Source organism: Neovison vison, chromosome 1, assembly GCF_020171115.1.
Source record: "Neovison vison isolate M4711 chromosome 1, ASM_NN_V1, whole genome shotgun sequence".
NCBI lineage: Eukaryota > Metazoa > Chordata > Mammalia > Carnivora > Mustelidae > Neogale > Neogale vison.
In genome coordinates, this window is record NC_058091.1 from 168,890,833 (window position 1) to 168,916,080 (window position 25,248).

The following is a 25,248-nucleotide window of genomic DNA, read 5'->3' on the forward strand; positions in this document are numbered from 1 at the left end:
TGCTAACAGCTGTGTTCTGTTACTGTCATGCCGTGGGTACATTTTTTTTTAAAAGATATTATTTATTAATTTGACAGAGAGAGAGATCACAAGTAGACAAAGAGGCAGGCAGAGAGAGAGGCAAGCAGGCTCCCTGCTGAGCAGAGAGCCCAATGCAGGGCTCGATCCCAGGACCCTGGGATCATCACCTGAGCTGAAGGCAGAGGCTTAACCCACTGAGCCACCCAGGCACCCCCGTGGGTACATTTTGAACCTGAACTTGGATATTAGATCACTTGGCACATGGTAATATGTGCTGTCCTTGGGTCCTGATGTACCCTTGCAAGCTCCTGGCCTACAAGACAAGAGGTGGTGAGTCTGATGTGGCTCTGTCCTCTGGATCTCAGAAGATGGTGCGTTGTTTCATGGAGGCTGCTGAAAATACTAAAATGCGGGTACACTTTCTTTCTTTCTTTTTTTTTTTTTAAAGGTTTTATTTATTTATTTTACAGACAGAGATCACAAGGCAGAGAGGCCGGCAGCGGGGTGGGAAGCAGGCTCCCCGCTGAGCAGAGAGCCTGATGTGGGACTTGATCCCAGGACCCTGAGATCATGACCGGAGCTGAAGGCAGAGGCTTTAACCCACTGAGCCACCCAGGCACCCCATCGATGCACTTTCTTGCGGAGCAAGGGAGGTACAGCAGAACTGTATCCATACACAGTATCAAAATCCCTTGCTCTTCATGTGTTGTGGTACCCTTTGTTTGCTTGTTCAGCAGGAAAACAAAATATAAGAAAGGAAGCTCAAATCATTGCTTTTGCCAGTCTTTGTACCTGAACCATCTCTGGGCTGACCGCTCTCCTGCTTGACCGCTGGGTACTCTACCGTTACTAAGCTCAGACCTTCCCCGGATCCCCCATGCTGGTGGAGAATTCACTACTTCGAAGTTGTGGTTTTCACCACCAGCAAAGGGTCCAGAAGGACCACCTCACACTGTGGGGGAAATGAGATTAATTATACAACAAACTTGATACTCTCCACACAGATTTTTATCTTTGGAGTTTCTCTCGGGACCATTTCATAAAGATCTGAGAATGCTGTCCGTAAACTGGGGTCTAATTAGGAAGAGAACTGACATTTTTTCCCCCTTTATTCTCTTGCCAAAGCTGAGATCAACTAAAATTTTCTAAAAATACTAACATTGATAAATTGAGGGAGGTCGGCTTCCCATTATGGTGGGATAAAGTTGGTGGTGGTTCCTCTCTTCAAAAGCAAGTACAAAACTGGGTACAATTGTCAAAAGTAACATTTGAGGGGCACTCGAAACTGACCAAAGGCAGACAGCAGGGAACAATTTATCCTTGAGAATGAGAGTTTTAGGGAAGAACAGCAGGTTATGTGGCCCTCTTGTCTGAGACTTCCTGCATACCTTTAGGGTTGTCAGATAAAATACAAGATGCCCAGTTAAGCTTGAATTTCAGATAAACAAAAATTAATTTTTTAACACAAGCATATCTAAAATACTCCATTGGATATATACTAAAAAATACTCATGATTTATTTGAATTTAAAATTTATTTATTTATTTACATTTTAGTTATTTATTTGAGAGAGAACACAAGCATGGGCAGAGGGAGAAGCAGGCTCCCTGCTCAGCAGGGGCTTGATCCCAGGACCTGAGCTGAAGGCAGACCCTTGATCTACTGAGCCAATCAGGTGCCCCTGATTTTCAAATTTAACTGGAGATCCTGTATTGCCTTTTTTTCCTTTTTTTGACCTCAGGCAGCCTCCCCCTTCTGTCCACTCCACCCCACACTCCAATAGTGGAATCAATAATATGCTGCTAGATGGGAAAACCAGTAGCTTTACTGGCCAGAGAGGGTAGACTTGATTTGGGGGTGGAAAGTGGGGATGCAAACTTGTGGATTTTTTGGCTAACAGTGATGAACTTGGTTGGGAACAGGAAAAGTCATCTGCTTGATTAATGGGACATTACAGTTCTTGTGGTGAGAGACCAGCCAGCACTTAATAGAGAAATCACAGAAGTGAGCTCAGCTCTTCAGATCTCCCTGGCTGAATGGAAAGCCACATTGATGCACAGAGGAGATCCGAGAGAACTGAGTGGGAAAGAAATCCCAAGGAAGACCTAACTGATGGTAAATTTGAATACATTCCCAGACATCAGTCAGCAGAGGTTGAATGCTTTCTGGACATAAGATGTTTGAATCCAACTTCTACTCCAAGTATTGACTGACCCATGAAACTTTGTAGACACAGGAAACCATGAAGATGGCATGGTAAAAAAGACACAACTAAATATGTAAAAAATCTGTCCAGAAGCATCAGTGACTGCACACCACAGGAGAGACAGATTTTATAGTGTAAGTCCAGGCAAGTTACAAAGAAAAGAAAAAAAATCCTTGGGAAAATGAGACAGAATTAGAGTTGTTACAATATATTATCTAAAATGTCCAGTTTCCAGTCCAAAATTATGAGACACACAAGGGAGCAGAAAAGTGCGGTGAATATTCAGGGGAGAAAAAAAGCAATCAGCAGAAACTAATTCTGCGTGGGCTCAAAGACCTCTACGCATCTATTATAAATAGGCTCAATAAAATTAACTGAAGTTGGATTTAATTATTTGAAAAAAATTATTTGAAAGCAAAGAAGAAATTGCACGAGAGAAATGGAAACTATAAAAAATATAAAAAGAAAAGGCAATCTAACATTGAAAAGTAAACCCAATGAAGAAGTTAGCAGGTAGGCTCAACAACAGATTTGAGATGGCAGATAAAACAGTAACTGATCCTGAAGATAGCAATTACTCAATTCAAAGAACAGAGAGAAGAAATGAGATTAAAGGACAGAAATGAGCTTAAAGCATCAGGGACCTGTGGGATAATATCAAGATAAGTCTCTAATATTTGCAATAGGAGTCATAGAGGGAGAGATGAGAGGGAAAGGGGCAAAAAGAAAAGAAAAAAAGCAACAGTGATCCAAAACTTCCCATATTTGATGAAAACCTGTAATCTACAGATTCAAGAAGCTCAAAAACCTCTATGAAGGATAAACACCCAGAGAGACACATCTAGTCCCATCATAGTGTAATTGTGGGAAGACCTAAAGAGCGCGTCTTGAAAGCAGCAAGAGAAAAATGACTCATTGTCAAAGAGAAACAACCTTGTGGAGAGTGTCTGACTTTTTGGGATATAATGGTGTCCAGAAGGCAGTAGAATGGCCAGTTAAAATGCAGGAGAGAGTGTTGTTGAAGAATTCTCTACCCGAGGGGGCGCCTGGGCTGCTCAGTGGGTTAAAGTCTCTGCCTTCAGCTCAGGTCATGATCCCAGGGTCCTGAGATCAAGCCCCGCATCGGGCTCTCTGCTCAGCGGGGAGCCTGCTTCCTCCTTGCTCTCTCTACCTGCCTCTCTGCCTACTTGTGATCGCTGTCAAATAAATAAATAAAATCTTTAAAGAAAAAAAAAAAAAGAATTCTCTACCCAAGAAAGCTATTATTCAGAAAACAAGACTGAAATAGACTTCCCAAATTAATAAACTCTGAGAGTATACCTGCCCTATAAGAAATACTGAAGGAAGTCCTTCAGGCTGAAAGGAAATGATGATAGTAACTCAGATCCACCAGAAGGAATGAAGAGTACAGACGTGATGAAAGTGTGGGTCAGTAGAAAGGCTTGTATATTTTTTTTTCTCTTTTCTTCTAATTTCTTCAAAAAGCATACCACTGTTTAAAGCAAATGTAAGACAGATTTTGGTTTATAACATAAATTGATTTAACATTTATGATAATAGCATAAGAGATGGGGAGAGGAAATGGAGCTTACTGGATGAAATTTGCTGTATTTTACCAAAATGAAGTCAGTATTGTGGCTGGTGCCTGCCTCACTTCAGACAGTAGAGCATGCACCATCCCCCCCTTTTTAAAAAAAACTGATTTATTTATTGAGAGAGAGTGGCACAGAGGAGGGGCAAAGGGAGAGTGAGAGGTGGCTCAGTTGGTTAAGCAGCTGCCTTCGGCTCAGGTCATGATCCCAGCATCCTGGAATCGAGTCCCACATCGGGCTCCTTGCTCAGCAGGGAGCCTGCTTCTCCCTCTGTCTCTGCCTTCCACTCTGTCTGCCTGTGCTCGCTCTCGCTCTCTCTCTCTGAAAAATAAATAAAATCTTTAAAAAAAAAAGATTTTATTTATTTATTTGACAGAAAGATAAGGGAGGAGCACAAATAGGCAGAGAGGCAGGCAGAGGGAGAGGGACAAGCAGGCTTCCTGCTGAGCAGAGAGCCTGATGTGGGACTTGATCCCAGGACCCTGGAATTATGACCTGAGCCTAAAGCAGACACTTAACTGAGTAAGTCACCCAAGTGCCCCTAGAGCACCTTAAGAGAACCTTAAGTAGACTCCACGCTGAGCATGAGCCTGACACAGGGCTCAATCTCTTGGCCCTGAGATCATGTAGGTGAAATCAAGTGTCAGATGCTCAACTGACTGTACCACCCAGGTGCCCTGAGCATGTGACTCTTGATCTGGGCGCTGTGAATTCAAGCCCCACATTAGGTGTAGAGATTAGTTAAAAAAATAAAATCTTAAAAAAAAGTTAAGTCAATATTAATCTTAAGTAGATTGTGATGAATTAATGGTACATAGTGATTCCCTCTAAAACCCCCCAAAAAACAAAACTAAGAAAAGCTTAAAAAGTAGTAGAGGAATTAAAATAGTAACCTAGAAAATACATATTTAAGACAAAAGAAGGCAGTAAAATGGAATAGAATAAATAGGACAAGAGACACATAGAACACAAATGGCAAAATGTCAGACATCAGTTCAACTACATCAATAGTTATATTGAAAAACAGAGATAATCCGACTGAATAAATAAGCAAGATCCTACAATACATGATGATGTATAAGAGACACACATTTATTTAAATATACAACATTGATTGGAAATAAAAGGACAGAAAAGGTACAGCTTGCAGAGAGTAGCCATAAGAGAGCTGAACTACCGTATAAATTTCAGATAAAACAGACTTTTTGGCAAAGAATATTATGAGAAACAATGTGGAATATTTCTTAATCATAAAGGGTCAATACACCAGGAAGCTCTCACATTTATAAGCCATTATATATTTAACAATAGTCTCAAAATACATGATGCAATAGGAGAGAATAGAAAGGAGAAATTGACAGTTCAGCCATAATGGTTAGAAATTTCAATAGTCCTCTCCAATTATGGAATTGTTAGATAGAAAATTAGTAAGGAGAGGGAGTCAAGATGGCGGAGAAGTAGCAGGCTGAGACTACTTCAGCTAGCAGGAGATCAGCTAGATAGATTATCTAAAGATTGCAAACACCGGCAAATCCATCGGCAGATCGAAGAGAAGAAGAACAGCTATTCTAGAAATGGAAAATCAACCACTTTCTGAAAGGTAGGACTGGCGGAGAAGTAAATCCAGCGACGGGAAGATAGACCCCGGGGGGAGGGGCCAGCTCCCGACAAGTGGCGGAGCAACGGAGCACAAAATTGGGACTTTAAAAGTCTGTTCCGCTGAGGGACATCGCTCCAGAGGCTAAACTGGGGTGAAGCCCATGAGGGGTCAGCGTGGCCTCAGGTCCCACAGGGTCACAGAAGGACCTGGGGTGTCTGAGTGTCGCAGAGCTCGCAGGTATTAGAATGGGGAAGCCGGCTTTAGAGACAGAGCCGAGGAGTGAGCTCCCAGCTCAGGGTTACCTTGAACCGGTCACAGGCTCGGTGAGCTCAGAGCGCAGCCGGAGGTCAGGCACACGGGAGTTACTAGGCGCTGTTCTCTGAGGGCGCACTGAGGAGTGGGGCCCTGGGCTCTCGGCTCCTCCGGGCCGGAGACCAGGAGGCCGCTGTTTGTATTCCTGTCCTCCAGAACTCTACGGAAAGCACTCAGGGAACAAAATCTCCTGAAAGCAAACCCCAGCGGATTACTCAGCCTGGCCCCTGGTAAGGGTGGTGCAATTCCACCTGGGGCAAAGACGCTTGAGAATCACTACAACAGGCCCCTCCCCAAGAAGATCAACAAGATATCCAGCAAGGACCAAGTTCACCTACCAAGGAGTGCAGTTTCAATACCAAGGAGAGCAGTGGAATTCCAGAGGAGGAGAAATCAAAGCACGGAACTCATGGCTTTCTCCCTATGATTCTTTAATCTTGTAGTTAATTTAATTTCTTTTTTCTTTTTCATTTTTTTTCTCTTCTTCTGCTAAATTTTTTAAAACTTTTACCCTTTTCTTTTTTAAAGTTTTTAAGTAGTTTATCTAATATATATATATATATATATATATTTCTTTTTTATACTTTTTCTTCGTTTTCTTTTTTAAATTGTTTCTTTTCTTTCTTTTTCTTTCTGATCCTCTTTTTATCCCCTTTCTCCCCCCCTCATGATTTGGGATCTCTTCTGATTTGGTTAAAGCATATTTTCCTGGGGTTGTTGTCACCCTTTTAGTATTTTAATTGCTCCTTCATATACTCTTATCTGGACAAAATGACAAGGCGGAAAAATTCACCACAAAAAAAAGAACAAGAGGCAGTACCGAAGGCTAGGGACTTAATCAATATAGACATCGGTAATATGTCAGATCTAGAGTTCAGAATGATGTTTCTCAAGGTTCTAGCCGGGTTTGAAAAAAGCATGGAAGACATTAGAGAAACCCTCCCGGGAGATATAAAAGTCCTTTCTGGAGAAATAAAAGAACTAAAATCTAACCAAGTTGAAATCAAAAAAAGCTATTAATGAGGTGCAATAAAAAATGGAGGCTCTCACTGCTAGGATAAATGAGGCAGAAGAAAGAAAGAATTAGCGATATAGAAGACCAAATGACAGAGAATAAAGAAGCTGAGCAACAGAGGGACAAACAGCTACTGGACCACGAGGGGAGAATTCGAGAGATAAGTGACACCATAAGATGAAACAACATTAGAATAATTGGGATTCCAGAAGAAGAAGAAAGAGAGAGGGGAACAGAAGGTATATTGTAGAGAATTATTGGAGAGAATTTCCCCAATATGGCAAAGGGAACAAGCATCAAAATCCTGGAAGTGCAGAGAACCCCCCTCAAAATCAATAAGAATAGGTCCACACCCCGTCACCTAATAAAATTTACAAGTCTTAGTGACAAAGAGAAAATCCTGAAAGCAGCCCGGGAAAAGAAGTCTGTAACATACAATGGTAAAAATATTAGATTGGCAGCACACTTATCCACAGAGACCTGGCAGGCCAGAAAGAGCTGGCATGATATATTCAGAGGACTAAATGAAAAAACTTGCAGCCAAGAATACTATATCCAGTTAGGCTATCATTGAAAATAGAAGGAGAGATTAAAAGCTTCCAGGACAAACAAAAACTGAAAGAATTTGCAAACACCCAAATGTGGTGGAACCCAACCAGTTCTACAGGAAATATTGAAAGGGGTCCTCTAAGCAAAGAGAGAGCCTTAAAGTAGTAGATCAGAAAGGAACAGAGACAGTATACAGTAACATTCACCTTACAGGCAATACAATGGCACTAAATTCATATCTCTCAATAGTTATCCTGAATGTTAATGGGCTAAATGCCCCAATCAAAAGACACAGGGTATCAGAATGGATAAAAAACCAAAACCCATCTATATGTTGCCTACAAGAAACTCATTTTAAACCCGAAGATACCAGATTTAAAGTGAGGGGGTGGAAAAGAATTTACCATGCTAATGGACATCAGAAGAAAGCAGGAGTGGCAATCCTTATATCAGATCAATTAGATTTTAAGCCAAAGACTATAATAAGATAGGAGGAAGGACACTATATCATACTCAAAGGATCTGTCCAACAAGAAGATCTAACAATTTTAAATATCTATGGCCCCAATGTAGGAGCAGCCAACTATATAAACCAATTAATAACAAAATCAAAGAAACACATCAACAATAATACAATAATAGTAGGGGACTTTAACAATCCCCTCACAGAAATGGACAGATCATCCAAGCAAAAGATCAACAAGGAAATAAAGACCTTAAATGACACACTGGACCAGATGGACTTCACAGATATATTCAGAACATTTCATCCCAAAGCAAGAGAATACACATTCTTCTCTAGTGCACATGGAACATTCTCCAGAATAGATCACATCCTCGGTCCTAAATCAGGTCTCAACCAGTATCAAAAGACTGGAATCATTCCCTGCATGTTTTCAGACCACAATGCTCTGAAGCTAGAACTCAGTCACAAGAAGAAATTTGGAAAGAACCCAAATACATGGAGACTAAACAGCATTCTTCTAAAGAATGAATGGGTCAACCGGGAAATTAAAGAAGAATTGAAAAAATTCATGGAAACAAATGATAATGAAAACACAACGGTTCAAAATCTGTGGGACACAACAAAGGCAGTCCTGAGAGGAAAATATATAGCAGTACAAGCCTTTCTCAAGAAACAAGAAAGGTCTCAGGTACACAACCTAACCCTACACCTAAAGGAGCTGGAGAAAGAAAAAGAAAGAAACCCTAAACCCAGCAGGAGAAGAGAAATCATAAAAATCAGAGCAGAAATCATTGAAATAGAAACCAAAAAAAAAAAAAAAACCAAAAAACAAACTCCCCAAAAAACCCAATAGAACAAATCAACGAAACTAAGAGCTGGTTCTTTGAAAGAATTAATAAGATTGCTAAACCCCTGGCCAGACTTATCAAAAAGAAAAGAGAAAGGACCCAAATAAATAAAATCATGAGTGAAAGAGGAGAGATCACAACTAACACCAAAGAAATACAAACAATTATAAGAACATACTATGAGCAGCTCTACATCAACAAATCTGACAATCTGGAAGAAATGGATGCATTCCTAGAGACATATAAACTACCACAACTGAACCAGGAAGAAAAAGAAAGCCTGAACAGACCCATACTGTAAGGAGGTTGAAACAGTCATCAAAAATCTCCAAACAAACAAAAGCCCAGGGCCAGATGGCTTCCCGGGGGAATTCTACCAAACATTTAAAGAAGAACTAATTCCTATTCTCCTGAAACTGTTCCAAAAAATAGAAATGGAAGGAAAACTTCCAAACTCATTTTATGAGGCGAGCATCACCTTGATCCCCAAACCAGACAAGGATCCCATGAAAAAAGAAAACTACAGACCAATATCCTTGATGAACACAGATGCGAAAATTCTCACCAAAATACTAGCCAATAGGATTCAACAGTACATTAAAAGGATCATTTACTAAGACCAAGTGGGATTTATTCCAGGGCTGCAAGGTTGGTTCAACATCTGCAAATCAATCAATGTGATAAAACACATCAATAAAAGAAAGAACAAGAACCATATGATACTCTCAACAGATGCTGAAAAAGCATTTGACAAAGTACAGCATCCCTTCCTGATCAAAACTCTTCAAAGTGTAGGGATAGAGGGCACATACCTCAATGTTATAAATGCCATCTATGAAAAACCCACCGCAAATATCATTCTCAATGGAGAAAAACTGAAAGCTTTTCCACTAAGGTCAGGAACACGGCAGGGATGTCCATTATCACCACTGCTATTCAACATAGTACTAGAAGTCCTAGCCTCAGCAATCAGACAACAAAAGGAAATTAAAGGCATCCAAATCGGCAAAGAAGAAGTCAAACTATCAGTCTTTGCAGATGATATGATACTATATGTGGAAAACCCAAAAGACTCCACTCCAAAACTGCTAGAACTTGTACAGGAATTCAGTAAAGTGTCAGGATATAAAATCAATGCACAGAAATCAGTTGCATTTCTCTACACCAACAACAAGACAGAAGAAAGAGAAATTAAGGAGTCAATCCCATTTACAATTGCACCCAAAACCATAAGATATCTAGGAATAAACCTAGTCAAAGAGGCTAAGAATCTATACTCAGAAAACTATAAAGTACTCATGAAAGAAATTGAGGAAGACACAAAGAAATGGAAAAATGTTCCATGCTCCTGGATTGGAAGAATAAATATTGTGAAAATGTCTATGGTACCTAAAGCAATCTACACATTTAATGCAATTCCTATCAAAGTACCATCCATCTTTTTCAAAGAAATGGAACAAATAATTTTAAAATTTATATGGAACCAGAAAAGACCTTGAATAGCCAAAGGAATATTGAAAAAGAAAGCCAATGTTGGTGGCATCACAATTCCAGACTTCAAGCTCTATTACAAAGCTGTCATCATCAAGACAGCATGGTACAGGCACAAAAACGGACACATAGATCAATGGAACAGGATAGAGATCCCAGAAATAGACCCTTAACTCTATGGTCAACTAATCTTCGACAAAGCAGAAAAGAATGTCCAATGGAAAAAAGACAGCCTCTTCAATAATTGGTGTTGGGAAAATTGGACAGCCACATGCAGAAAAATGAAATTGGACCATTTCCTTACACCACACATGAAAATAGACTCAAAATGGATGAAGGACCTCAATGTGAGAAAGGAATCCATCTCCTCTCTTGAGGAGAACGCAGGCAGCAACCTCTTCGTCCTCAGCTGCAGCAACATCTTCCTAGGAACATCGCCAAAGGCAAGGGAAGCAAGGGCAAAAATGAACTATTGGGATTTCATCAAGATCAGAAGCTTTTGCACAGCAAAGGAAACAGTTAACAAAACCAAAAGACAACTGACAGAATGGGAGAAGATATTTGCAAACGACATATCAGATAAAGGGCTAGTGTCCAAAATCTATAAAGAACTTAGCAAACCCAACACCCAAAGAACAAATAATCTAATCAAGAAATGGGCAAAGACATGAACAGATATTTCTGCAAAGAAGACATCCAGATGGCCAACAGACACATGAAAAAGTGTTCCACATCACTTGGCATCAGGGAAACAGAAGTCAAAACCACAATGAGATATCACCTCACACCAATCAGAATGGCTAAAATTAACAAGTCAGGAAATGACAGATGCTGGCGAGGAAGCGGAGAAAGGGAAACCCTCCTACACTGTTGGTGGGAATGCAAGCTGGTGCAACCACTCTGGAAAACAGCGTGGAGATTCCTCAAAATGTTGAGAATGGAACTACCCTTTGACCCAGCAATTGCAGTACTGGGTATTTACCCTAAAGATATAAACGTAGTGATCCGAAGGGGCATGTGCACCCGAATGTTTATAGCAGCAATGTCTACAATAGCCAAACTATGGAAAGAACCTAGATGTTCGTCAACAGATGAATGGATAAAGAAGATGTGTTATATATATGCAGTGGAATACTATGCAGCCATCAAAAGAAATGAAATCTTGCCATTTGCGACGACGTGGTTGGAACTAGAGGGTATCATGCTTAGCGAAATAAGTCAAGCGGAGAAAGACAACTATCATTTGATCTCCCTAATATGAGGAAGTGGAGATGCAACATAGGGGGTTAAGGTGGTAGGAGAAGAATAAATGAAACAAGATGGGATTGGGAGGGAGACAAACCATAAGTGACTCTTAATCTCACAAAACAAACTGAGGGTTGCTGGGGGGAGGGGGGTTGGAAGAAGGGGGATGGGGTTATGGACATTGGGGAGGGTATGTGTTATGGTGAGTGCTGTGAAGTGTGTAAACCTGGCCATTCACAGACCTGTACCCCTGGGGATAAAAATATATTATATGTTTATAAAAAATAAAAAATTAAAAAAAAATTAGTAAGAACATAAAAGAAAATCACTTTCAACTTGACCTGACATATATAGAATACATCCAACAATAGCACAATATATATTCTTGTTATTGTCATTTTTGATTGAATACTGGACATTTTGTATGAAAAGAAGAGTAGAGCCTACGGTAGATCGGATTTATGCCCAGAAATGGATATGACTCTTCTCAGTATTTCATGAGAGAAGATTGAGTCAATGCAGCTTCAGTTTAAGATGATTGTAGGGTTTGTTGTTGCTATAATTACTATGAATGTATCACAGTCTTTTAATGACCCTGGGTGGTAGTGGGGGGAAGATTGCTGCTGCCTTGTACTTAATGCAGATTTTAGGCTGCTGGTGGATTTTTCTGTGTTCCCAATTCATCTGCAGCTTTAAGAAGCCCTGACTGCATATAAGGTCTGTCTCTGTGGCTCTTACCTTTCTTATGTTGTATCCTGCCAGTTGTTGTTTATTGGGTGGGAGGCTAAAGATGGGGGTGAAGTGGGCATTCTTCATTCTTTTGGTCCAGGCTCACTGAGCTGGATCCTGGGTACATGGATCTCAAGAATGGGGCTTTTTCAGCATTCTTGTCCCTGACACGGCAGCCAGACTCTGGCTAGTATCTCTGGAGAATTTGGGGCATGAGATAGTTCCCTGCTCTTCCCCGAGTGGCAGCTGACCACTGCTTTTTGTCAACACAGGAGCAGGGGTGGATCTTTCCTTGAAATGAGTGACAGGTGGGTTGCCTTGTTGCTCCACAGCTCAGCCCTGGTGGGAGATTGCTAGCCCTTGTTGCCAGTACATGGTTGGTGGTGGGTTTGAGTGGGGCGGCCAAACTCTGTCCTTGGAGTTCATCTTTGCCTGGGACTGAGGGAGAGAGGGCAGGTTTTCCACACCTCCACAAGTGGTGTTGACTTCTATCCCTGCCTAGAGGCAGTGGATCTTTCTTAGGTTGTAAAGGTGGGAGCACTTCCTGCCCCTTCCCCAGGACCCACAGTCCTTGGCTCCTGCTTCCAGAAAGTTCTCTTCTCACAAAGGGAAAAGAGGGTGGGGCTTTGTGTGCCTGTGGGCTGGGGCAGGGGTTGGGAAGTGGGGTGAAAGTGTGCAGACTTCCTGTGTCTGGAGCAACCAGGAATGTGAATGTTCCTCTAGCCCTTGGGCTTGGCCTTGAGGAACTCCTTAAACATGTTTCCATTTTCTGTTTAATCCCCCTTTTACAGTGGTTGCCTCTGTAGGCTGTGCTTTGCCACAGGTGAAGCAGTTCAAGCATCTGGCCTCTCCCAGGGGCCTGTCATCTGAAATTTAGTTCATCTGTCTGCCTTGCTGCTTCAGCTCTCCAGTGAGCTCAAAGCAAATTATCCAGCTTTGTTTTGCCTTCAAGGTGGGTTCAAGGTCAGTTCTTTTGTGGCTTTCTACATCTAAGGGGAAGAGAAATAGGACACCTCCTATTTCCAACTTTCTTTTTGAGTCTCCTGTCCCACAAGTAAGTAGCAACTCCTCACTCTTTTGGGAGAGAAGGTGATCATGAAGTCTCTATGTACCTGAAAAGAAATGGAAGCCATCAAGACACCTTATCCTTCCTTCCTTTAAGAGTTGAATGAAGGGGGGGGGGCGCCTGGGTGGCTCAGTGGGTTAAGTCCCTGCCTTCGGCTCAGGTCATGATCTCAGGGTCCTGGGATCGAGTCCCACATCGGGCTCTCTGCTCAGCAGGGAGCCTGCTTCCCTTCCTCTCTCTCTGTCTGCCTCTCTGCCTACTTGTGATCTCTCGCTGTCAAATAAATAAATAAAATCTTTAAAAAAAAAAAAAAGAGTTGAATGAAGGGGCACCTGGATGGCTCAGTTGGTTAAGCATCTGCTTTTGCCTTAGGTCATCATCTTGGGGTCCTGGGATCAAGTCCCACATTGGGCTTTCTGTTCAGTGGGGACCCTGCTTCTCCCTCTGCACCGCCCCCTCTTTGTGTGTGCACACTAGCTCTCTTTCTCAAATAAATAAATAAAATCTAAAAAAAAAAGAGTTGAATAAAGAACTAAATGGCCTATAATGTATAGTTACAAGCATAACATTTTCATATTTTGATATTAAATAAATAGGTTGTTTTAAAGTGGGGTGGGTTCATGAGGGACACCTGGGTGGCTCAGTCAGTTAAAGCATCTGACTTTGACCCTGGGTCATCATCCCAGGGTCCTGGGATTGAGTCTTGCATTGGGTTCCTTGCTCCATGGGAAGCCCGCTTCTCCCTCTGCCTGCTTGTCCTCTCCCTCTGACAAATAAATAGATAAAACCTTAAAAAAAATTCTCTCTCTCCCTCTGTCCCTCCCACCCACTCTTTAAAAAAGAGGGGGTCAATGAAGAAATGGGGGACTTGGTTGCAGATTTTGACTGGTTTTTGCTTTGAATAATTTCAGATTCTTCATGGTTGCTTAAATTGTACCACCTTGTATTATTTAGAACATCTTTTTTTTTTACGTTACAACTTTGAGTATGACTTAGGTATGTGTACAGTGAAATATTTGGAAGAGATGGACTTTGGCCAGTCAATGGAATTTTATTTGATCTTCTCATCAAATGACTTTAAAAATGAAATGAAAAGTTTCAGCTTTCCCTTTTTAATTCTTTTGGCAAGATACGATGAAATCCAAGAAGAGTAGGAAGATGTCATGTGAAATGCCAAGAAAATGGATTAGCGCAGAAAAAAACAATCTGTTTTAAGGTGGAACAATTCAAATATTAAGAAAAAGACCTCATTCATTCTGGTGAGGGAGACATTTTGGTGGCTTTATTTCTCATACAAGGCACGGGTTATTCTTTATTTAAATTAATGGATACAACCCACAATTCACACGACCCTCTGATCCACCTGTTTAGAGAGAGAATGGTAAACCAACAAGGATACAAAGAACTCACAAAGTGAGTCCCAAGAAGGAAATATTTGGTTCAAATGCCTACAAGAACTTCGCGGGTATCTGAGACACCACAGTGAGGCAATTGTTTTTGAAATGAAGAAAATATGAAACTTTGATGCAAAACCAACTCAGAAAAGCTCTTGCTCTTAGGTGTGAAGCCAGCTTACATCTGCCTAGGACTCTGCATGATGACTAACGTTGAACTTGGTGGCTTTTTTTTTCAATGTAGAATAAACACAGTCTTCACACAGGATCTTATTTTTAAAACTGTGTGTCTCTTTTACTCCCTAGGTTTTATGAAATCATCTAAGACTCCTACCTACAAAATTCTAACATCCTCCTAGAATAGAATTACTTTTTGGTGACTTGGAAAAAATTATGTGAAATTCAGATTTCAGTGCCCATAAATTAACTTTAATGGAGTGCATCCATCTCGTTTGTCATGTATCATCTGTGTCTGCTTTTGCTCTACAGAGACTCCCTTGCATAGTCATCCCAGAGGTCATGTGGCCCACAAAACTTAAAATACTTACTCGGGTTCTTTACAAAGTTTTGCTGACCCTTACTACACATCAGTATGCCTCAAACTTGAACATACATACAGTCATCCAAGGATCTTACCAAAATATATCCCCTCCCTCCCTCCCTTCCTACCTTTTTTCCTTTCTTCCTTTCTTCCTTCTGGAGAGCATGCATGAACATGGGGAGGGACAGAAGGAGAGGGAGAGAGAGAATCTCAAGCAGACTTCCTGCTGAGCATGGAGCCCGAAGTGCGGCTCAATCCCATGATCCTGAGATCAAGACCTGAGCCTAAATCAAGAGTCTGATGCTTTACCAACTGGGCCACTTGCACACCTCCAAGGTATAGATTCTGATACTCTGATGACTGGTTAGGGAGGAGGAGCTCAGAAAGAGATACAGATGTCACCACCTTCTCACCTCTTAGGGCTTCTATTCCCTTCTTGGTCACCTGGACCCAGAGAAATGAGGGTCAGCCTCACAGAAAAGGAAGGACAGCCAGCAAGATGCCCTCTGTCAGCAGAAGTTGTTGAGAGCTGCGTGGCAGGATGCAGAGGGGGTGGAGGGAATATGTAGAGGGAGCTGTGTCCTACCCAGAAATATGCCCCCAGCTGCTCCACATGGCATCTTCTCCCTTCCCCTACCTCACCTAAAATTCCCACCATCAAGTTCACATGAATAGGATTCCTTCGGTTTGTTTCAGTAACACAGGTTGATGTGGTCAGGAGACCTCAAGGCTCTCTTTCTGCCTCTCTGGTTTCTCTTGCCTCATTTTTTTTTGCTCTTTCCTTTTCCTCCCTTCATCCAAGCTCCTTTATTGTCCTTCTCCTCTCCTTACTCTATATTCTCTCCTGGATGATGCCACCTGTTTCCATGGCTTCTCTTGCTAGTTTTATCTTGATAACTTCCAAAATCTTTCTTGTCTGGGCTTTCTTCTAAGTATTGGTTTGTCTGCTTGAAATTTCCACTTGGGTGTATCACGCTCAATTCAGATTTAATATTCCCCTGCGGGAGCTCATGGTCATCAGCTCCAGACTGCTGGTCCTCCAGTGCTTTTTCTTGTAGTAAATGACTAGCAGCCCCCACTCAGAAGTTTGTGCCAGACTACTGGAATTTATACAACAATACAAATGTAGTGATCTTAAGGGACACCTGCACCCCAATGTTCATAGCAACAATGTCCACAATAACCAAACTATGGAAAGAGCCATAAATGAATGGGTAAAGAAGATGTGATTGATATACATGATGGAATATTATGCAGTCATCAAAAATGAGATCTTGCCATTTGCAACAAATTGGATGGAACTAGTGAAATAAGTCAATCAGAGAAAGACAATTATCATATGAGCTCACTGATAGGAGGAATTTGAAAAACAAGACAGAAGATCATAGGGGAAGAGAGGGAAAAATGAAACAAGATGAAACCAAAGAGGGAGACAAACCGTAAGAGACTCTTAATCTCAGGGAACAAACTGAGGATTGCTGGAGGGGAGCAGGGTGGGAGGGATGGGGTGGCTGGGTGATGGACACTGGGGAGGGTATGTGCTATGGTGAGTGCTGTGAATTGTGTAAGACTCACGAATCACAGACTTGTAAGCAAATAATACATTTTATGTTATTTAAAAAAAAGAAAAAAGTTTGTGCCAGAGACCTGGGAGTTGGGTTTGCCTCTCCCTCTTCCTTACCCACCATGAGCTATTATTATGACCACCTCCTAAATATCCCTGGGATCCATCCATTTCTTTCTTGCAGTCCCCATTCTAGGCCACCAGCAATTGTCACCCGTTTATCTGCAATAGCTTTCTGTGGAATCCACGTATTGAATGTCACTGTGCGAAAATCAGTGTTCCTCACCATGGCCAGAGTCATCTGCTTCAAATGAAAATGTGATCATATCCTGCTTCCTCAGAATAAGGTCCCAAACTCCCTGTTACGGTCTACAGGCCCTGCGTAACTGGCCCCGGCGCCTTCCTGTGTTCCTGGCCTGTCTCGTGGACTTACTCCCTTGCTTCCTGCATTCCAGCCATATTCAATTTTTTTATGTTGTTTTTTTCAGCCAAGTCATTTAACCATGATGCTGCCTATAATTCTTCTACCCATTGTAAAATGGCTTTTATCTCTGCTCTTAAAACTCGCTTCTTCTGGGAAGCATTTCCTGAGCCACCAGATTAAGTCAAATATTTAGGGTACGTGTTTTCATAGCATCCAGCTCATCATAGTGGGTTGAACCTGGAGTTTAATACAATCGAGTTGTATCTACACATTTACAGTAAATAAGTAGAATATTTAAGAAAAAAAAAGGAGGGGGGATGCGTGGGTGGTTCAATAGGTTAAGCATCTGCCTCCGGCTTAGGTCATGATCCTAGAGTCCTGGGATCAAGTCCATGTTGGGCTCCTTGGTCCATGGGAGCCTGCTCTCCCCCTTCCTGACTGCCCCCCCCAACAAATCAATAAATAAAATCTTAAAAAAAAAAGTAGGATAGTATTTGCATCTCGAGTGCCCAGGGGCAACTTACCCTTGTTGCAGTAGACCTTGGTTCCTCTCTGTCCTGCACTTACCCCAGATGAGAAATCTCAGCTTTGGTAGAAGACATGGCTGGTTGGTATCCACCTCTTGTTCTCCGTCCCCCGGTAGACTTCAAGTGAGTTCAGGGACTGTGGCTTTTCCACCACTGTGTCCTAAGCATGGGGCAGAATGCCTGCCATCAATAATTATCTGTGAATAAATACAAAAAATATAAGCCACCAATTTGATTTGGATACAAATCATGGGGATGTTTAGGAGCCATAGAGTATGTCCAATATCCTCACCTTGTAGAGAATCTGTTTGATGACTGCGATTACTATGACCACCCCATAGGACTTCAGTGTTTCCCACATAAACCTGGGTGGCGTCCAGAATTTCCTAGCAGGAGATCAGCTTCCTGCTTGGCTGTGTGGCATGCTGGCTCCAAAGGAAGAACTGCGTGAAAGACTTTCCAGATCCCTGTGCCCCTTGAAAATGTTGAGGGAGTGAGTCCTCACCTCTAGTCCCTCTTCTGAATGAGGCTTTGAGACAGCCTTCCCTCTCAGACACGATTCCACTAGGTAGACTTTTGCTGTAAGGACTTTTTGGATTTAGCTTTTCTTCTCGGCGATGGGAAACTTTGTCTTGGGTGTCTCAGCTTTGGTTCCATTCTAATGGAACACAGTATTAATGTCATCCTCACTGGGAGGTGGCAGTTGATTGAGAATATAGTGTAGCAGTAAATATTAATAAATGCCGAGTGTTGATAACATAGCAGTAACATAACATAACAGTAAATCCATGGTTTATTGGATGACCACTGGGTTCTGGGAACTGTTCTAATTACTTTATACTGACTGGTTCATGTAATTCTTATCCAACTATGTAAAATGCATGCCAAGATTAACCCCATTTTCAGGCAAGGAAGTTGAGGTTAACTTGCCCACGGCCATATGGCTGTTAGGAAGAGGAGCCTGGATTTGAAAGCTTTGTTGAAAGTAACTTCTTTTCCTGAGAGTAGGCTTGCACTGTAGAGCATTGAGAGAGCTATCAGGCTCTTGGTCAAATGAAAGAGCCCCCCTTGGCTCAGCTCCCCGTCTTAGGGTATACTACTAGGCTTACCTTGCACTTGGAGCTCTTGAACCTGTCCCACCCCTTTCCTCAATATGTCCTGTAGCTCACAGGGGATATTCCAGGGTGAAAGTCCTGTTGTGTTCCAGGGTGAAAGTACACGCTCGGCCCCCCGGCAATCCTGGCCATCCACGTATGGGTTTGTTCTATCCAGTGGAGAAGATGAACGTGGCTTCCTTGGCTGGGGAAGTGGTAGTGAGATTGGAAGCTCAGTGCTGAGGGTTGCAGGAAGCAGTGTGCATCCTGAAGATCTGTGAGGTTCTTCCAAGTGGAATGGGGAGAGGTTGGGGGCTTGGAGCACTCAGTGCCGCCAAGATGGGAGGAATGATGGCTGCACGAGGAGCCCACCAAGAGTGGAAGCAAAGGTTCCCAAGGCCCAACTTGGCCGGGAGGACGTGGATCTGTGAGAGAAGCCCCCTGCACCATCCCACCTTTTTCATGAATCCTGGCTTGGGTAGGTCATCACAGAGGCCGAGAGTAGGCCCTTCCCTGTGATTCAACATCCCATTAATCCCTGGGTTGTTGAATGATGAAAGGAGTGTGGGGGAGACCTGGAAATTTACTGGTATGTTTGTCCTCCAGCCTATCATGTGGGTTGGACCTGGAGTATAATACAATTTAGTTGCATCTACACATTTACAATAAAGAAATATGATATTATTTGCATCTTGCGTGCCCAGGGGCAACGTACAATAGACCTTGTTGCAGTAGACCTTGTTCCTCCCTGTCCCACAGCTTAGCGCAGAAGAAAAATCTCAGCTGCCATGGCTGGCAGGCAATTGCTGCCTAATCTTATATAATGAGAGAAGAAGATCTTGTAAAATCATTCTGGGAAAACATTCTCTGAAGGGTAAGATGTTTGGGATGGCAGTTATATGTCTAGACTCTGGAGTTATTGCTGAAGGTAACACTATTCCCTGCCCCCCTCCCCTGCAGTAGTTACTAAATTTAGTTCAAAATAGTTTTGTCAGTTCTACATAAAGTGCCTTTGAATTCACCTGTAACACAACAATATGTGATATGAACAACTGCAAAATCTTATTTTTATTTAGCTTTATTCAGCCCACATGTCATTTCCATCAGACTGAGAATGCTCCCAATGTAATTTCCTGGCATTGAATTATCTCAGATCATTGATGACTGTACCTTTTAAAAGATATGTAGAGGACAAACATTCTTCAATTTAGCACATTAAAAAAAGACATCCTTTTTTTTTTCATAAGGGGAAGTTAAAGTAATAGATGGATTTTTAAAAGATTACTTGAAGTCTTTGTATTTATCAATTGAAACTCTTCATGGGAATATGGCTTGTTTAACATACTTATAAAGTGGGGCACCTGGGTGGCTCAGTGGGTTAAAGCCTCTGCCTTCGGCTCAGGTCATGATCCCAGGATCCTGGGATTGAGCCCCATGTCGGGCTCTCTGCTCAACAGGGAGCCTACTTCCCTCTCTCTCTGTCTCTATCTGCCTCTCTGCCTACTTGTGGCCTCTGTCTATCAAATAAATAAATAAATAAATAAATAAATAAATAAATAAAAATCTTAAAAAAAAAATACTTACAAAGTATGATTTTTCAAGAGGTAAAAATCATGATTCCCAGGCAAACAGAACATGTGTTCATTGATTTTATTTAATATTTTAATTAATCAAAGAACCTGTTAGATGTTAATACTGGTTGAAAGAACATTTAAGAAGTGAGGACATTTATAGGCAACTTAATAAAGAAATATTAAGGTAGGATTGCTGAGTTTGTTAAAAAACTGTTTAATGTCTAGCAGGTCGTAAATCTTTGGGAGGTATCTGTTCTGTTGAAGAGTTAGCAAGCTCGTGAAGTTGAACCTTTCATCAGTGGCAAAAGTTCATCCCCACATATAATTCTTGGGCAGCTGTTGCCCCATATGATTTGGAAAGTGTGCCCTATGCACACTTTTTGCCTTTCTTCCCCAACTTTCAGACAAATTTCCCAATGTGTTGTTTCAAAAAGGTTATTGGCTCAGCTCATTTCTGGTCTCTCCAGACTGTCCTGGTCTCCCCAGCTGGGTTCCAGGCAACCCAGCTGAGGGGGATAAGGGTGCTACAGAACAGGGCAAGGCTGATGGCCCATCCCCTCATTGGCAGGACACCTTCACAAATAACTGCAACTTCCCAAGGAGTTCTAGACTCTCACTTCAGTGAACAGATGAGTGATGTAAGCATGAAGCCTCTAGCTCTTGTTGTTGAGTAAGTTTCCAGGGATCTCAGAGCCAGGAGCTAATGGGGTTTTTACAAGAAGGCTTGTGAAATAAACATGCATGATACAGTTTAGGAGTCCGGAACCCAGGCACCAGATTCAGAGAGCTCAGAATTTCACCAGTGGTCTACTCCTTGTTAACTCTGTCATCTTGATTGTCCACTCAAGCTCTCGGGAACCTCAGTCTTCTTATGTGGCTTATCATGAAGGTTATCTAATAGAATGAAGGTAAATGCTCTCCATGATGGCTTGGACACAGGTATTGTTTGGCAATAACGAATAAGTGATAAATTATATTACAGATTGTTCTAGGTCAGCCTTGGGCATTTCGGGATGAAATCGTCCTACACCTGAAGATAAGTGCTCGCATCAGGGAGAGAGACAGATCTGTAATCCATTATCACAATGGAGGGGCACCTGAGGGGCTCAGTCAGTTGGGCGTCTGACTCTTGGTTTTGGCTCAGGTCATGATCTCAAGGGTTGTGGATTCAGGTCCTGCATTGGGCTCCACACTCAGTGGGGAGTCCTGCCTGAAGATTCTCTTCCTCTGCCCCAGCCACCCCCTCCTCAAATAAATAAATAAGTCTTTAAAAATATCTTGATGGAAAATATAGCTATGATAGAGAATCCGTAAATGGCTCTGGCCGTAATAGTGACAAAGCTGTTAGCTCCACCTAGCAGGAGGTGGTATATGGAAGAATGTTCTAGAAGATGACCTTCAGGATGGGCATTGAAGGATTGGGAACAGGGACCTCAGTCAGGGGTCAGCAAACCTTTTCTGTGAAATGTCGGATAGTAAATATTTTAGGCTTTGTGGACCATATCTATAACTGTCACAACTGCCTCCCTCTTTGTATCCTACAGCACAAAAACAACCACGGATGATACACCAACAAATGGATATTGCTGTGTTCCAACAAAACTTTATTTATTTTTTTAAAAGATTTTATTTATTTGACAGAGAGAGATCACAAGTAGACAGAGAGAGAAGGGGAAACAGGCTCCCCACTAAGCAGAGAGCCCAATGAGGGGCTTGATCCCAGGACCCCGAGATCATGACCTGAGCTGAAGGCAGAGGCTCAACCCACTGAGCCACCCAGGCACCCCGCCCAAAAAAATTTATTTACAAAATCAGGCAGTGGTCATATGTGGCCTGTGGGCTTTAGTTTGCCGATCCCTGGCTTAGAGGATGAACCAAAGGATACAGAGATGGATGAACTGTAGCTGGGGATATAGGGGTGGGATGAAGTTGTTTCCAAACGTGATTGGTGACATTCTCGCAAAGGAGAAGGGCGGGAGTCAGGAGTAGGTTTCCTGACCTTGAATTTCATCTGACACGATATCTGGCAATTTCCTTCCTCCCTCAGATATTCTTGGATTATCAAGAGTAGAGCACAGCTAGGGACACATCAGCCTTGGCCACAGGCATGAAAGGGCAGGACTCAGAAAGAAGCATCTGGGGTCTGATGAAAGAAGGGCTCGTTTTCCATGCATCTGCTGGAGGGATGGATTATTACTCAAGAAGCGGATCAGAGGCCAGGGACTGGAAGCAAATAATTGAGCATCAGAGCTAGGACGGCCATTAGGAGTCAAAACCAACAGAAGTATGCCAGAAGCCCCAGCTAGAGTCTGCAACTGAAGTCTCGTGGTCCAGGTGCTAAGAACTGGATGGGACTTCTCTTTTTGTGGCAATGGTGTGGGTTGTCTGGGTAGAGAGTAGGTAGGAGGGAATAATTGCCATGGTTCTAAGAATTTTCAAATTTAGGAGCCATACTTTGTTACAGAGGGACTGGATCATTAGTTTGTTTTATAAAACATAAAAGCAATTTTTGCCAACCAGAGTTAATGCATGTTAGGATTCTAGTTGAGTTCCAGTATTCGTTGAGTTTTAATACAAGGGGATGCATAGCTGGAAGAAAGTACAAAAGAGGAACAATTTTATGTGTCAGGAGGAGGAAATTCAGCATTTTGAAAAATGTATTTACAAAAGGCATCTTCTAGGTAAACAGGACTTTGAAGATTTCTGTTGCTTAATGTAAGCCAAGGACACCACATGGCTACTAATGTGATCTTTGTTCATTCCATGTGTGGTGCTGGGATAGTGCTGAGGTTCTGGGAGGTCCGAATGATTCTGTAGCCTGCATGGTTCAAGGCATATGTGGAGATTTTTAGTTTTTGGTTCTGGGTACCATATCCTAAAGGATAAGCTTGGATAAGAATATGTCAAGAGAAGGATGGCCGGGAAGGTGGAGAATATGTCCACCATGTACTGTAAGTTTGGTCACCATATAATTTATTGTCTGAACTGGAATATGTTGGGAGAACAAAAGAGGGCTGTTAAGAAAAATTATCCCCAACTTGGAAGCAAAGCAAGAGAATGATTGACTATCCTTTTTGCATCATACTGGGACATTATCAGCCAAAGATTATTTGATCCCCTTGGAGGCTGTACCTATGACTTTGGTCTTTGCTATTTGGTCAGAGCCCAGATACTGTGAAGTCTACAAATTTCCCTTGTAGAAAAAGTAACCCCAAATTTTATCATTCAGTTCCAAGTAGGGTATGACTAACTAGTTTTATATTGCACCTAGCAAACTGTATTCTACCATCTTTTTTCCAGTTCCTCTACTATGTTCTTTGTTCCCTCCCCAATTAATAATTTGAATAAAATATTTAATGTGGATTCATTCTATGTTTATTTCAATGTCATATTTTAACTTTGTGAACTTCATATTTTGAGAGGTATAATTATCATTCTAAAAAAAAACTACCCAGGTTAGATGTGCCTGGGTTGCTCAGTGGGTTAAGCGTCTGCCTTCGGCTCGGGTCATGATCTCAGGGTCCTGGAGTTGAGTCCCACATAGGGCTCCCTGCTCAGCGCAGAGTCTGCTTTTCCCTCTGTTCTCTCCTTGCCTCCCTCTCTTTCCCCACCCCTAAATAAATAATGAAATCTTAAAAAAAAACAAACAAACCCCGAAGGTTAAACCTGGGCTATCCTGGGAAAACCAGAGTCTGTAAAGAGATTTTTGAAGGAATTCAGAATATTTATTCTGGAGAAAATAAGGTGTAGGACGCTTTTCAGGGGATTTGAGTGATGAAATGTCATTTATATTTTTGTGTATTTTGAAAATGTTAGCAGAATGAGGAGGTAGCCTGCCTAGAGCTTCCAGAAGGGGTGGAAAGATGGTGGGCAGCCAGAAGGTAGTTTTTGGGTGCTGAAGCAGTCTGCAAGGGGGTCTAGAGCAGGTCTGTGGGAGCCCTGTTCAGTGAATCAGCCTCTTGTCACTAGTAAGAGCTGGGACCTGAAGGATGGTATAGCTGAGGAAACCAGATCTGCCAGAGAGGCTCAGGGGGTTTAGGTATTTTACCCATCATTGCTGAAGCTGGAATCAGACCTTGGTTTCTAGGTTTCAAAGCCAGAGCTCATTCCATCCACATCCCAGCTGGATTCCCATTTTAATTTTACTTGGTAGAGTGTTGGTTAGTATGTCTGTACTCCATTATGGATTGAGTTTTACACTCACCAAATTTTATCAACTTCTTTCTAAGCATTAATGCAGTCAACAGAGTTGATATATATTTTTGACAGAGAGATAGTGAGGGAGGGAACATAAGCACAGGGGAGCTGGAGAGGGAGAAGCAGGCTGCCTGCTGACCAGGGACTCGATCCCAGGACCCTGGGATCCTGACATGAGCCAAAGGCGGACCCTTAACGGACTGAGCCACACAGGTGCCCCTGCGTGTTTGACATTCTTCATGACTCAGAGAGATTAATCATGTTGATACATTGTAACATACATCGTTATTACAAGTAAGGAGCAGTTCTAGCGTTGTGACAGAAATTGCTTATAAGAATATGGACTATCGGGGTGCCTGGGTGGCTCAGTGGGTTAAAGCCTCTGCCTTCGGCTCAGGTCATGATCCCAGGGTTCTGGGATTGAGCCCCGCATCGGGCTCTCTGCTCAGTGGGGAGCCTGCTTCCTTCCTTGCTCTCTCTGCCTGCCTCTCTGCCTACTTGTGATCTCTGTCAAATAAATAAAATCTTAAAAAAAAAAAGAATATGGACTATCATTGCCACTAGAATACCAGAATATCTACCAAAATATTCACACACACACACACGCGCACACACACACACACACATATGTATAGATCTGTGTATATATACTTAATTGTAGAACCTTTAGAAATGTAAGTCCAGATTTTAAATGAATGGAAACCCAAAATGAGTCTTTCAGCTGAAGGTGTTGTGTATTGGTATGAACCATTCAAACATACCCAGGGAAATAGATCATTCCTTCTTATAGCAG